This window comes from Ornithodoros turicata, chromosome 2, assembly GCF_037126465.1.
Source record: "Ornithodoros turicata isolate Travis chromosome 2, ASM3712646v1, whole genome shotgun sequence".
In the NCBI taxonomy this organism is placed as follows: domain Eukaryota; kingdom Metazoa; phylum Arthropoda; class Arachnida; order Ixodida; family Argasidae; genus Ornithodoros; species Ornithodoros turicata.
The window spans coordinates 77,499,348-77,514,231 of record NC_088202.1 but is presented as its reverse complement, the minus strand read 5'-3'; positions in this window follow the sequence as shown (position 1 = coordinate 77,514,231).

The window sequence follows — 14,884 nt, the reverse complement described above, 5'->3', positions numbered from 1 at the left end:
GCAGTGCAAAGGCTTTAGAGTGGTGGACGGGATCATCAAGTTCCACTTCAGTGAGTAAGTACGAATGAAATTATGTTTCTCCAGCATTCTAAAGCTTTCCAGGGGAGGGAATTGGTAAGATATGCGAGGTGGTTTAAAGGTGTTGCGACACTTTCCCTGATGTGTTGAAGCATGATATATATGCATCGTACTCATTATGAGAACACAGTGGAAAAAATAATTTTTCTTCTCGTTAGATTGGTTCGGAAAATAGGCGCAGCCACAAAACGACGACCGACGGTGTGACTTCACGGACCCCTCTCCCCCATTTGGCTTGGGAGACGCGCGTCTTCCCTGGCTGCTCCCCAAGCAGCACAATGTACCGAAAGTCGAGTGCAATGGGGGTGGACGGGTAGGTGGAAGGCCTTGAACAAACTCGTGAAACTAAAGAATATTGATAAGACACATACCGTCCACCCCCATTGCACTCGACTTTCAGTACATTGTGCTGTTTGGGTCCTGTGTGACGTCACCAATGTCGCTTCTTCGGGGCCGTTTTTCTCTGTACCTGTTCACGTCATGGACCTGAAAACTTGAATATGGGATGATGTCGGGTGATAGAATAGTTTTTCGTATTTATCTGGGAAAGCTCGAAACCAACTGTCACAACACCTTTAAGTGTAAAGCACAGCGGTGTTGGCACTCCTCGAGAGTATACGATGGGATGCTGCACTTCAGTACGAGAGCATGGGGCACTGCTTTAGAACTTGTCTCAGTTGTTGACTCAGGAACAGAAATATGCAAGATAGGGTTAACAAGCGGGCTAAATGGTTAGGGGAAGTTTAGGAAGATGAGTACACAATCTTCTGTGGCTCATCTCATGGAGTCAACAATACAAGAACATGAATGCACACGGGGCTCCATAAACCATTTCTTCCACCGCTGGGGCACCGAATATTGGAACTTCGACACCGAACTTCGCCGGAGCGTAGCAGATGCCTCCCAGAATGCTTTTCTTGCCCTCATCAAAAAAAGCTGACCAGACATTCCAACAGAAAAAGTGCCCTGCTTCCGAAGAAAAGGAGCGACTCTAAATCATTTTTTCGTGCTCTTGACATCCCTTCCGGGTGCAACTGCATAAATCATACCCTCTTTCGGAACACATAAAAAGTGCCACAAAAGAGTACCTCGATCCCTCCATTACTTCCTATAGGTTGGCACCCCTTTTTTTTCTCTCTAGCTCTCTTTTCAAATTACATTATTTGCATTCTTTATCAGCCATGTCGGCTTTTCTGCTTACAGCTCCCAAGAGCTGGAGCTGGGATTCGCGACGCAGAGATGTTTATAAATAAATCGTGCACGTGCAGTACTTTTTAAAAATATATTTCAGCATGCTCCCTTTTACTATTTCTGTTCCTGATTTCTTTTCTTATTTCCTCGCGTATGACCTTTAATTACTGTTTCTAAACATTACGTGTGCATGACGTACTAATCCCCCTCAGAAACTTAAAACAGTTCGCACAACTCTCGTGAAACGGCGCACGATTTACAGGATGAAGTGACCTGGACCTCGTGTGTTATGTAGTGATGGCGTGTGAGAGCAGTAAACGCTATCGCGTTAGCATTTCTTTACGAAATGATTTCGACCCAGCATCTCACTGGAAAAGGTGTCGTGATATGAAAGGTGCAGCTGGAGATGACAGTCAACAATATGAACAAGTGCGATGGAAAGCACCTACTCAGAAATAGAACTGGGACGTGGCGCCATGAACTCTGTTCCATATGCAGTTCCATGCAGTAGCCATTCCTGTGTATATCTGTCCGTAGCGAAGGTCCTTCACCCTCTCTCCTTCGTGACATGTCCACCGACTCCGTTTGAATGTGCTTGCAACCGCCGGCGCTTTCACAGGCTCAGAAAGGTACGATCAACAAACTGTAATGCGTGCGGCTTCGTCGAGAACGTACAACATCTGCTTCTCACGTGCTCATATATAGGACGACCCGCGTACACAGGCAGTCAAGACTTGCTAGATTGGACAATATGCATTTCAATATATGCCAGATCATTGACTGCCAATCAGTCTGATCATCAGGCTAGCTGTTCTTATCTAAGTCTGTCTCGGTTCGGATCGGTTCAATGAACGCTATGTTTTTGCGTGCGTTCATCATGCCCACTCGCATGCAGCTTTTCGAACTGGACTATCATAACTGGACGAAAGTGTATATGTGATATCAACATTTTCTCGAGTTCTGGTGTCCGTAATTCGAAAAACTAGTTTCCATGTAAACAAGAATTGAAAAGAGGGAATTGCATACATAGGAAATCGTTTGTATGCAGGAGAATCATACATATTTTCATCGCTGTTCTAATAGTTGCCAAAATTAAAGCAATTCTGAACATTCCACACGCACACACACATACACAGCCCTTAGGGAAGATTACCTAAACAAGAGTCCTGCGACTAATATTCCTCCGAAACGAACGGACATGCGGCGAATTGGCCCATATCTGATGAATGGGCGTACGACAAATTCCTGGATATTGGACCGTACTCTTTGACATAAAAAAGGACGAATACCTCTCAATAATAATTTGTTATTGAAATAATGCTGTCATTCAGTACTTCTGCATAGAAAAATATCGAGCGTAGGTAGTGCCTACTTCTAATTAAATATCTGCGTTGCAGGGGTCAGCACTTGTGACTCCCACTCACCCACTTAGCCCTCCGTTTGCGAACCCGATCAAGCTCAGCTCATTCGCCACAATGAACTTGAGTAATGAACAGTGAGCATGAGCATGCTCATGAGCGAGTTTTGCCGAGGTATGGTAGATGGTGGAGAGACGGAGTAGTCGGTAACGCTTCAATGGTGAACAAAACAGTCAAATAAGCACAGACAACACAACGCAGCAAGACAGTACGACTTTTAAATATACTACTAGTAGTTTAACTAATTTTAACTATATAATTCAAAGCATTTACTTTACGTAACGCCTCAATTTACATGAATAATTGTAACAGAGACCTGTATCGATCACATCCCGGGGAAACTGCACTATTTTCTTTTACCCTCTTTCTCTCTTTTGAGCATCACCCTGACATCACGTGATACTGAAATACAACGTAACGCATTTCAGACGGGTTATTACTATCATTGGACTTTCTTTTCAAGACAAACAGCAAATCTTGAGAAGTTCGGTCTAAACTGTTACCAGTTGCAACGTCCGAGTTCCGTGCCTGCGAGGTGATCTGCGCCATCTGTTGGCCTTTTGCTCTCTTCGCGTCTCTGTGTCGTCTGCTCGCTGTATCGCTCCTGTTTGCAAAACCTCGCATCCACGTGATTTAAACGAATGTGTGGTTTGCGTTCTTGTGTTCCGGAATACACAGACCGTGCACCTTCGCAATGAAATGCTTACTGCACTCGCGAGAAATGCACTATCGCGTGTGATGTATCGTTTAGTTGCATGCGTTCTCAATAGATGGCGCGTGAGTGGCCTCAGGGTTACTCAGGGTTGGGGCGATTTTGTAGTCCGCTAGCTTACTTTGCGTAGCAATCTTTGAAATTTCATTGCTGACAAAATGCTCAATATACAACAGAGCTATTACGTATCTGACTCCTCGAAGTTACAAGCTTTTAGGAAACCATACGGTTCCTACAGGTTTGCATTTCACTTTACAGTCCCCTTACTCTTACAACCAGTTTTTTCGGAGACACGGTTGACCTTTCTGCATAGTTGGATTAGCTTGACAGGAGCAGACAACCTTGTGCTTTCTATCCACATTCATTAAATTTTGTAAAAGATTATGTATATATATGGAATCGACAAAGGCCTTCCAGGAAGCATTTCTTTCTTCCTGACTCCTCCTTTCCTTCGACTCCAGAGACTCTAATGCAGAGTCTCGGCACTGTTAACAAACAACAAGAATAACTTTATTTTAGTGATGATTATTGGGGAGTTTCTTCGCAGATGGGCCGTGGACCAAGCAAATTTGTAGTGAGAGCGCGAGAGTCCAGGTGATTTAGAGACACCGAAAGTGTGGTTCTGAAAGGTTGGTAGTGCGGGCAATGGAGAAGGATAGTGCTGTAGATCTTGTAGATCACCGTAGTGACAGCATCTTGTAGGGTCAACTTGTCGCAAGCGGTAATGCCACTGAGCTGTAAAAAGTCACACTGAGTCGCATCCGCTGAATGAATACAGCGTCTTGACAGGAGGTACTTCCTGGCACCCGGAAAGAAAGCGTGAGATCAGCTCTTGCAAGCATAGATGGGTGGAGATTGTGAGTTCATTGGCGGGAAACCAGGGATGCCACTAGACGTCTAAGAATGGAACGACGGCCTCCTAGGTGAGAGAGCCGCTTCTGCAGCGCTTTTAGCTGTTCATTCCCCGCTTGATGTCCAACAAAACTGATACCACGATCCGTCGATGAGCACCAGTATGCTGGGCTGTAGAGACTGAAGAACTGGATTCATAGAGCTTCGGTGGCGACGAAATCCAGCCATTTCCTGAAGAAACACACCCAGTTTTTCAAGCCACCAGTCGAGACGATGCAAAACCATTCCTTCCATCAGTTTTCCCATGCAGCTTGTCAGCCTCACATGGCGAAAGGACGTTAGGGCATTTGGGGGGTTGCCTGATTTCGGGATGGCAGCAACTGTTGCCTCCTTCCAGCTATTCGCGTTTTTCGCCAAACCGACGCCGCACAGTGGTGAAACTCAGGACTAGCCAAACCAGGTACAACCGGCCGACCCCCCGTTAACACTTGCGGGGAAATTGCTGCTTTTCGCATGAATCGCTGAGCTGCACCCGTATTTTGCTGTTGAAATCATGGATGAAGTAAACATTGCAGACAACGACCAGCGAACTAAACCAAACTAGTTTTGTTCTGTGTCACAGTGCGACTCTGCGCGCTGAGGGGATAGCCAGTTTGTCTTTCCGCGTTTTCTTCTTTCCGCACATAGAATACCGCCTACTTCGACGCATCCTCGGAACAACAACAACAACATATATATTGTGATGATGAAGTGGGGAGGTTTTCCACTCTAGGAGTGGAACGCTACCCCATAGCTAGGGGTCTAATATGAGTGGTGACAATGATGAGTGATGACGATGAGAGATGACGGGAATGATCGAAGTGGCGATGACGATGCTGGACGTTATCGCGATGGTGGGAATGTCCGAGGGCGCTGCTGGGGTCATAATGAGTCCTTTAGGCCTCTCGCCTCAAAGAAGTCAACCACGTGACATAAGGCCGCCCTGGAGTCGGCCGCGGTAACCCAAGGGCCGAGGATGGTCGACAAGTTGAAGGGGCGGCAGCCAAGGGTGGCAAGCTGTGACTGCAGTGTACGCCTCTCGTTGACATAGGTCCGGCAGCGGAGGAGTATGTGCTCAACGTTGGCAAGTACACCACACTCGTTGCACATAGGGCTAGCCTCACAGCCTAGCTGGTATCGATAGGACGGAGTGAAGGCCACATTCAGACGTAGCCTGTGGATGAGTGACTTCAGAGGACGAGGAAGCTTTGCAGGCAGCCGGTATGACAGCGTTGGGTCTACATTTCCCAAAGAGGACATAGTTGGAATGTCGTGTTGCCACTGTAGGGTTGACCAGGAATCGGACAAATGCCTGAGGAGGGATCTTCTGTGTCCTCTCGAGAGTATAATGGGCATAGAAGGTCGTTGTTGGTGTGCAGCGGCAGCGGCAGCGCCGGCCTCGTGGTTCCCAGTTATTCCGCAATGCCCTGGAACCCACTGAAAGGCAACGTAGTGGGAGCGATCTTGTAGGGACTTCAGGGCGCACAGGATGTCTATCACCACTGAGTCAAGGGAACCGCGGATGCCCATGTTTTGTAATGCACAGGAGGGCTGCTTTGGAGTCTGTGTAAATTACCCAGTGCCGCGCGGTTCACAGTCTTCCGCATAGGTCAAGAATAACAAGATAGCATAAAGTTCAGCGGATGTCGATGAGGTACGGTGAGATAGACGACACCCACGTGCAACAGACTCTGATGGAATGGCAAAGGCTGAAGATGAAGTGTCCCTGGTCGACGATCCATCCGTGTATACAGCGGTACTGTTGCGGTGTTGAGTCTCGATGAAGTCAAGGGTAAGTTGCCTAAGAATAAAGTCAGGATAGTTCTTTTTGTTGTTCTTGAGGCCGGGGATGGAGACAGTGACAGGCGGCGATGGCAACGTTTATGGAGGCACTTTGGGTGCCGTCTGGTCGACTATGAATTTGGGGATATGAGGTCTGAATGATGTCACAACAGCACGAACCGTCGCGTTCCGTCTAGCGTGAAGCTTGCGAATCAGAGTGTGACGGTTATGATGGGCACGTAGACGCAGATGGTGGCGTGGAGTTTCTCGAGTACGGAGAACCTCAATGGGAATGTCGCTGGCCTCAGCCACTACTAGACGGGTTTCAGCGCCTCGCGGGACCCCGAGACATACCCGAAGACTGCTCGCTAGCATGGCTTGAATCCTTTGAATCAGTGTCTGAGGAAGTCCGTGCAGGAAGGGAAGGCTGTACATCACTGAGCCACGAACCAGGGCATTGTGCAGCATGAGGAGATCCTTCTCGTCTCGCCCCCATCTCATACCTGCGAAGTGACGAATCACGTTGACCCAGCGTTGGACTTTCTGTTCAATGACGTCTATGTGGCGCTTCCACGACAAATTCCATGATAGAGTCACGCCGAGGAACTTGTGATGTGTCACCTGCTTCAGTGGGCTTCCACCAATATACAGGCGATATCTATGCATGTCTTTGCGCGTGAAGGCTAGAACTGCGCTTTTCTCTACGGATATCTCCATTCCTGCCTGGAGTAAGTAGAGGCGAATTGCATCTAACGTGCACTGAAGACGCTGACGGAGTGCTGGACGGGAAGTGCCTGTAGTCCAAACACAGATGTCATCGGCATACAGGGACAAGCTGACTTTCCGCTGAATGCAGGCTCCTCTTTAATGCCCGCTATAACTTCATTAAAGAGGAGCGGACTTAGGACGCTTCCTTGTGGTACCCCCTGAGAGATGGGGAATTGCTCTGTGTCGCCTTGTCTTGTCCGGACGAAAATACCTCGTTGACTGAGGAAATCGGCTATCCAAAGCAACGTTGTACGTGAGAGCGCAGCACTGTATAGAGCATGTAAGATTGATGGATGGCTAACGGTGTCGTATGCTCTCTTAACATCAAGAAATACCGCCGCCGAGATCTTCCTGCCTCGTCGTGCCTCTTCCACCGACGTGACCAGGTCGAGGACAGAGTCTATCGAACTGCGGTGCCGCCGAAACCCAGCTTGTTCTTGAGGGAAGAAGGCACGGCTTTCGAGCCACCACTCAATTCTACGCAAGATCATTCTTTCCATAACTTTCCCCAAGCAGCTGGTCAGAGTTACCGGGCGAAATGATGCCAATTAGGATGGGTGTTTCCCTGGTTTTAGCAACGGTACCACTTGGCCGACTTTCCACTGCCTAGGAACCTGTCCATGCCTCCACGAGTGATTGCAGATGTTCAGCAGGGCCTGAAGGGAAGTAGGGTCAAGGTTTCGAATCACTGTGTATGTAGTGGCGTCCGGGCCTGGAGACGACTTCTTGCATGCAGCTGAAATGGCTGACGAAAGTTCTGCCACGGAGAAGTCCATATCCAAGGCAGGGACAGCTGCTGGGTTGGCATGGTCGAGAATAGATGTCACATGGGCTGTATGGGTTAGGTACTCCTCGGTGCTGGTTACATTGGCTCCCTTCGTAATGACACGGCAGAATTCCCTGGCCACCTCTTTCTCAGACGTAGATGTTAGGAGCGCAATAGGGTTCCGAACTGGAGGGTTCTCCTTTAACCTTCTTGCTACTCTCCATATCCGAGCAGGCATCCTCGCAACAAATGGATTGAGCGACTCCAAATCAGCAAACCTGTTACATCAGCAATGCTTGTGTGTGTCTGGCACAGCTCTTGGAGCGGTACTGCCTACATATCTGATGAACGTTCTTTTTTTTTTTTTTTTTTCTGAAGCATACTTCTGTGCAACTGACGACAGGAAGGGAAGCAAAAACTTGTCTAGACAAAACAGAACAAGTTTGTTTCAAACTTGAATAGCCATTATGTGTAAGAAAGCGCAAGAGATAGCGTGAAAACGTATACCAAGTCAGTTTTGTAACTCTGCATTTGAATCAGCTCGTCAAATCACTTCGGAAAGAATGCAGAAAGAATGCGACGTTTCGTTAAGGTTTCCCAAAAACATGCGCACCAGTAACACACGGATGTCGCGACATTACCGTGTAACTTGTAAACTACATTCGTACACGCGCTACACACTTAGAAGGTGTTAGCTGTAAGAGAACTGCAGCACAGATGTCGTGTGCTTGCATGTCTCTCACATTCCTGCAGCGCAGGACACTCGCTGCTTGCTCTTTGGGCCTCGCAACCGGTAAACGTGAAATTCACCTTCACGAAGTGCGGTTGATCAAACACGACGGAACTTCGCAAATAATACGCGACAGTTATAGCCTTCTCTTTGGACAACCCGGTTACGCCTGCCAGAAGTATATGAGCAGCATTTAATACTCGTTCGCCTTCAACGCATCGAAAATTAACATTGCAGTTCAGAAATCTCAAAATTGAAACTAAGCGACAACCTGGATTCGTCCGCCATGTTGGAGTTTAAATGCGCCTCCTACAGGTCATGAAAAACGCGAATATGGTAGATATCCCTGTTGCCAAGAAGTATTATTGTAACATGAAGCGGAGCTTGGAGTGGCCGCCCGTCAAGGTTTGGATGTGCGGCACAGGTGATTTTATCGGATTCCGAGGACGAGCACACTTTCGCAAGCTTCAACGCAGTTTTTAGCTCGATTAGAGTGAAGCCACGGGTCTATAACCACTGGTGGACTAGACCAGTCTTGGCGAATTTCAGCTGTCAAACGCAGGACAAGACTACAGTATATCGGAGTCGTCGAGGCGGTCGGCGGTGTGGCTTGCGACAGGTCCTCTCAGGTTATCCCACATAAACGTAGACGATGATTCTTTGCATCCATGTGAACCTGCATTGAAAGTTTCACAGCGAAGAGGGCAATAGAAGCGGAGAAAATGGGCACCGCGAATACCGAAACTCATGGGACTCACTCGCCGACGCCAACGCCGAAGCTCTCGCCGACGCCAGTGAGGCAGCGCACGAGAAATCACGTGCTTACGGCTGCCAATGGGAATGGACGCAGCTCTGAGCTGTCTGACGTCTGATCTTTGCTCAGGAGTGTGTTCGAGGGCTTGTATCTCGCAAAGTACGACACGTAGAAGAATACCTTTAATACCACACAGAAATCTGTCGCGAGTGTGTTTTCGTCTACAGCTTTAACGATTGCAAAAGCCGTGAGAGGATTCCTTTGCGGGGGCGCGGGTCTTTCAGCGTATGGACTATCTTCCAGATCATTGTAGCCGGGTCAAACGGCGAAAGGTGTTGACAAAAATTGCTCTTCCACACTTCCTTCTTAAGTTCTCGTGCTACTTTAGCTGGTAGTTTATTTAGTTTTTTCTGGCAGTTTTTTAATGTAGTTGATGGTTTTTTGGTGGAGAATGACTGACGTGTCCTGTTATCCTTTCGGACCTGACCTCGTCGTCGTGAATGCCGCAACGAATTGTTTGCGAGAGCGCCTCTGGTGACATGCCGGTGTGCACGTGCCGGTTTGTGGTTCAAGTGAACAAGTGAAACAGTGAAATCTTCTATAACAGACACCTTTCCTAACGGACACTCTCATACGGCGGACACTTCGACTTGCCCCTTTAAACTTCAATATTCTTCCATGACGCTCTGACGTCGGCTTACCGCACATTCTCACGTACGGACACAGACAGCGCTTCTCCGTGCTGGTACTGTGCATCATGACCTCTGTGCAACGGACGTTGCCACTTGCTCGCTGTGCATCGGAAACATTTTTACAGCGACAGTTGTATATGTGGAGTTGAGTATAGGATAGCGTGCGTGTGCCGTGTGTCCCGGGTATCACGGCGCGGTGAGTCACGGAAGAAGTACGCTTCGAAGGTGGCGTGGTACGGCTTGGGTATCACGCGAGGCGTGGTGATGCAGGTCGCGGGAGTGGAAAGCACAAGACGCATGGCCTTTCGCAGGGATGGCTCCGCCGAGGAAGGCTCTTAGTGAAGGTTCTTGTCCTGTCTGCTCTCCTGTGTACTTGCAATACGAAATCGTTCAGAAAAGATTGTAAAATTCCTCAACATCTCAACAGGGTTCGAGCTGCAATGGATTTGTAACCGATAATTTCGAAATATTACACATTATATGTTAAGAACTCACAAACAGAGAGAAAGAATGGTGTTAAAGTCTGTTCACACTGCGTAGCAACATAGAGCTGTATTTCAACTGCAAGCACCAAAGGTTGTACAGCTACTCGGACTTTTTTTCTTAGTTTTCCGTATTTCGCGCTGTCAAATACAGAAACAGGAGCCAAACGAGATTGCCAAACCGAGCGCCAAACACCGCGACACTTCTTCAGCAGCTTGATCAGGGGATTATTCGCACTTTTAAAATAGAGTACAAGCGATTTGTCCTAAGAGATCCCATCGTCAGCACCTGCAAATGACCATCGAAAACTAAAAGGGTACTTGAAGCGTGTCATCAGTTGAGTGCCAAGAGACAGTACGGGTACGTGGATCAGCGGCAGCAATACGTGCGTCAAGGCGGCAGAGAACGTGCACCGATCCTCGAGTACATATTCTTGGTTAGATAAGAGCGATCTTCGACCCGATAGCCTGCTAACACCGGACACCCTTAAGATCACCTGCTTCACCGCTTGGACATGTTTTTCAGGCACCCTTTCAAACGATGAGCCCCACTGTCTCGAGTCTTGGTACTTCAATCTGTTTCTGTCTCGGTTTCTATTTGTCATCGTCTCCGCAATGGCCGGATTCCGCTCGACTACAACCTGCGGGCATCTACATTGACATCTTTTCACCACTCACTGGTATTAAACCCATCATTTATGACTGTTCTCGTGTAGCGTTTCCTGATGGTGTCACACTAGTACCATGGTTCCAAACTTTAGTGATGGTCGTTTTGACCGACCGTACACAATAACATCACAATTTCTGGCGTCAGGGACGTTATGACGCAGTGTGGCACGGTCGGAATTTGCAAACCAGTATCCGGTATGGAGTTGAGAACGTTTGGTACAAATTGGTAAAGGGTTAGGCCTAGCACGTCGTGAACCTCGTGACTGGGTAGGTGGCCAGATTGGGGCAGGGAATACAGAAAGGAAAAAAGATAGGGAGGCCCACGCACTAGAAAGAGCTACACAGGAGCGCTGTAAGGCAGTAGAGTTGGAAATTTTGCATTATGCGTATGTAGTTACAGCAGCTTGAGGTTAACGGAGAAAGAAGTAATTTATCAATCTCTTGGTCACATACGAGGTCTCGATTCAAGCCGTGGGTACGTAAGATTATGCCCCAGTTTGTATCCAATCGAGGTGACCTTGACACATATTTGCACCATTCTTTGGTCGTAGCGTGTTGTTCCGAATGACCAGAAAAACAGTGGGCCACAGTAGGCCACAACACTCGCAGTTTGTGTTTAACAGGGGAGGCGTTGGCAGTACTTAGAAGGCTTTCAGCCGAAGATTCTGCCGATTGCAATATTAAAAATAACAAAGACGGTTAAGAGCATCAACTGTTTACTATATACATAAAAACAAGACTTTCGTGCAGTAGGCTGCACTTCTTCAGGTTACTGCACGAAAGTCTTGTTTTTATGTATATAGTAAACAGTTGATGCTCTTAACCGTCTTTGTTATTTTTGATTCTGCATCGCCGGAAACTTGTACGTTGTTTTTTCTTCACGTTCTACGATTACAATATTGTTAGGGAAGCCTTGCTCCAACGTTTTCGTTATGCTTCTGAGGGCTTCAGAGTGATGTTCAGAATGTCAGTGCCTGACGGAGTCAGCGCAGCAGTTTGCAGGTCGGCTTGCCCATCTTTTCGATCGGTGGATTGAAGTATCGGAGACCAGGCGTAAATATAACAGTCTCAGGGATCTATTGCCTAGAGAACAGTTTCCCGCACGTTCTCATCCTCGGTTAGCCATATTTTTGAAAGAAACGTGTTGTGAAACTCTTGAAAAGCTTTGGCAGGGTGCTGATAAGTACCTGGAAGCGTAGGGTTTGAAAGAAATGAGGAATACGCGTTCTGAAATAGGTAAAGAAAAGGCTGTACCGTTTACCACTGTTACGGGTAACGGAAAGAAAAAAATGGCGAGTGTTTCCTGTGTGGAAAGAAAGGACATAAGGCTTCAGATTGCAGAGATGGTTTCAAGAAAGTCAAAAAGGGCGCGTGTTCGTCTCGTGGAGAACAAGGGCATAGAGCAGATGTTTGTCTGATGTGTGTTGCAGGGTGGTAAAAGAAAGTCTGATTGTATTGTTTAAGTGAAAGGGGTATGGACAGTGTTGGGTGCTCGGGAAAATTCCCTGCAGAGGTGCTCATAGCTGATGAGGAGCACAGCAGATGGAGAGCAGCTCTATACACTTTCAAGGGTAGAGGAACCTGCTCAGATTCCTCAATGTATTACTTCGAGTGCAGACCACCTTGTGTGTGAAGGAAAGGTGAACGCAAACATTATGAGTGTCTTGAGGGGCACAGGGACTGAACTTGGTTATTGTACGCACATGAGTAGTAGACGGCTCGCAGTTGCCTGGAAATCGGCGTACAATGTGCATAACTGAAGTTACGATACGTACCCTGCCTGAAGCCCAAGCGTATGTTGAGATACCCTATGTTACAGGGGCGACCGCCTATTGCATGGACAAACCGCTATACGACTTGGTCGTGGGCAGTCGTACATAGTAGTCCTTCGCCAAAGTAACGAGAAAATAGTGCGGTACGAAAACACTGTCAGTAGGGCGGTGATAGAATGGTCACTATTGCATGAGCAATGTCCGAGTGCACGTGCTGGACCAGAGGTTACTGTAATAGCCGTCGTAACTAGGGCAAAAGCTGCAGAGACTAATGGTGTCTTCGACTGGTTGCTTCCGATCGCTCTAGAGCGCTTTGGAGCAACGTTTCATTTTCGACTGGTCGTCGAAGCAGAGCACTCTCACTGCATTCGACTGGTTCATTTGGTTGGGTTCTGATCAGGTGACTGAGTAACGTTTCTGTTCCGCCATGTCTGCCATGTTGTTTTGACTACAAGGGAAAGGCCGGAAGTCACTTGAGTTAACATTCCCTCTCCGCTCTTCTGCTCGAACCTGACGCGTTCGGCTTCTGCACGATATTCTTCCGGCTCGGAGCTGGAGTGAGATGCTGTCTGACCTGCTACAGCACGGATTTGCTTCCGTCCGAGATACGTTATCTCAGAGGGGACGCGCGGCACACACAGGGTGATACTACGGCTGTGAAATGGAATAAGGAGAGGGGGAAGATGTAACCTTTTTTTGCTTGTGTGTCATTCTATTGGGTGTGTAGATATTCTAGAGTCTGTTAATAAATACATTAGTTGAGAGTTAGCAGTTGTGTTGTAGCCGTCTCGTCCTCTCTTTGGCTGCTTGTGCTTCACTGTGGAACATTGAAGGAAATGTTACGTCACATGACGCAGGAGCAGCCCAAACAGTGGAATCCTTACATTGCTCCGTTATCGTTTGCTTATCGTGAGGTACCTCAATCCAGTTTGGGATTCTCTGCATTTGAGTTGCCGTATGGTCTACTGTTCGTGGATCACTTACAACTTTGAAAGAAGTTTGGACCGACGAAAGCACTGATGAAACTGATGATAATGTGGTTTCCTCGTATGAATATGTTTTGAACCTCTGATCTAGGTTGGAGGAAACCTGTAGAATGGCCCACAAGAAGCTACAGAGACCGAGAGCCACACAAGTAAAGGCATGTAATAAGAAGGCTAGACCTCGACACTTGAAGGTAGGACAATTGGTTCTGGTTTTGTTACCCACTGATCATAACTAACTGGTGATGCAGTGGAAAGGTCCGTTTCCGTCCTGCAAACGTATAGCAATGAGTGGGATTATGAGATCCGGGTAGGTGAGCATAGCCGCGTCTTCCACATATGTTGAAGGGCTACGTACAAATGGAAGACACCCCGCATACATGTATTGGCATCGGAGCGGAAGACTGGTCACACCCTACCCACACAGACACCCTAGATGCAGCCATACAGGTCTCGTGCTGTCAGCGGAAGAGGAGCCAGAGTGCCCTGATATACCAGGAATTGATCTAACACCTCAGCAATGGCATAGAGGTGTGGTATTTGCTGAATCACTTGATGCGAGTAACCAAATAGAGTTGAAAGTATTAGTAGAAGAGTTTGGTGACATATTCTCTGATCTACAAGGGCATACATAATCTCTTGGAATGTCATCTAACGTAGTCTTCTGACACGCTAGTACATGTCAAGCAGTACCCAATACCGTACACATTACAACAGACAATTGAAAGCGAGGTGCAGGAAATGTTGAAACTGGGAGTAGTAATAGAAAGGTCATAATCACAGGTCACAAAGTAATACTTTGTTAACCACTGTGACCGAGGCCGGGACCCGACTTTCGAGTCCCAGGTGTCGTACTAAAACTCGGAAGGAAAGACTTCCAGGAACTCTCTTGTCGATTCCATGTGTAGGGTACATGCTCTCTCACACAATGCTCCCGTTAGCCTAATCCAGCTATATGCAGAAAGGTCAAACGTGTGTACGAAAAAAAATAAAAATAAAAAATCTGGCTGTCAGATTAACCACAAAAACTGTTTTGTAGGATGCTGTGCTGAAGTTTTTTTATAACATCCCCCTACGCGAGGAGAAATTTACATAGGCCAGACAAGCAGAGGCGTGAGCAGCACACGAGCACAGTTCCTGTTTCCAAAGTTGCATACTCTTTTTTTCAAACGCTTCTTTTGAAGCTTGGAACAAAT